The 1053-nt window shown below is 41.2% G+C and overlaps 1 protein-coding gene across 11 annotated transcripts in view; it reads left to right on the top strand.

Annotated features, from left to right (window-relative positions):
- Positions 1 to 1053, top strand: part of GAPVD1 (GTPase activating protein and VPS9 domains 1) — a 108382-nt gene that overhangs the window by 42281 nt on the left and 65048 nt on the right. The gene's annotated exons all lie outside the window — the stretch shown is intronic.

Below are 1053 nucleotides of genomic sequence, written 5' to 3'. Positions count from 1 at the left end.
AGACGGAGTTTCACTCTTGTTGCCTAGGCTGGAGTGCAATGGTGCAATCTTGGCTCACTGCAACCTCCGCCTCCTGGGTTCAAGTGATTCTCCCGCCTTAGCTTACCGAGTAGCTGAGATTACAGTCACCCGTCACCAGGCCTGGCTATATTTATAATTGTTATTCCATTTAGTGCTAGTGAATACTCATGTTTTGTTGCAGAAATCTTAATGCATTTGATTACAAAATGCCATCTATATATTGAACATATTGTGTATATGCACTATATTACCTTTCTAAAGTCTCTAAATTCTGAAATCTGAGACTCTTCTAAGAGTTTCAGAAAGAGGATTTTTGGATCTATATTAGCACTTTTTTCCAATCATCTGAATGACTGACTCAGGTTATTATTCCTTCATGAACTCTTTTAATCATATCCCTCAGATATACTGTGAAGAACTTGGATTTATTCACAAAAGACTATTTTTGGGTGCTTTTTAGAAAATGATTAACTCAGGCTGGGTGTAGTGGCTGTCACTCGTAATCCTAGCACTTTGGGAGTCCAAGGTGGGCAGATCGTTTGAGGCCAGGAGTTCCAAACCAGCTTTGGCAACATAGACCCCCCTGCCCTGTGTCTATTAAAAAAAAGAAAAAATTGGCTGGGTGTGGTGGCTCATACCTGTAATCCCAGCACTTTGGGAAGCTGAGGCGGGCGGATCTCCTGAGGTCGGGAGTTTGAGACCAGCTTGACCAACATGGAGAAACCCTGTCTCTACTAATAATACAAAATTAGCCGGGCGTGGTGCCGCCTGCCTATAATCCCAGCTACTCGGGAGGCTGAGGCAGGTGAATTGCTTGAACCTGGGTGGAGGAGGTTGCAGTCAGCTGAGATCGCACTATTGCACTCCAGCCTGGGCAATAAGAGCGAAACTCCGCCTCAAAAAAAAAAAAAATTTTAAAATCCAAAAAAATGATTAACTCTTTTTTTTATGATCAGTTATATCACCTTGGGATGTTTAGCAATTTACTATATAGAAATGCCTGAAATAAAATTTAACTTTTTAAAACATTTT

This window comes from Cebus imitator, unplaced genomic scaffold, assembly GCF_001604975.1.
Source record: "Cebus imitator isolate Cc_AM_T3 unplaced genomic scaffold, Cebus_imitator-1.0 Scaffold216, whole genome shotgun sequence".
Taxonomy (NCBI): Eukaryota; Metazoa; Chordata; class Mammalia; order Primates; family Cebidae; genus Cebus; species Cebus imitator.
This window is presented reverse-complemented; position numbering and strand designations above follow the sequence as displayed.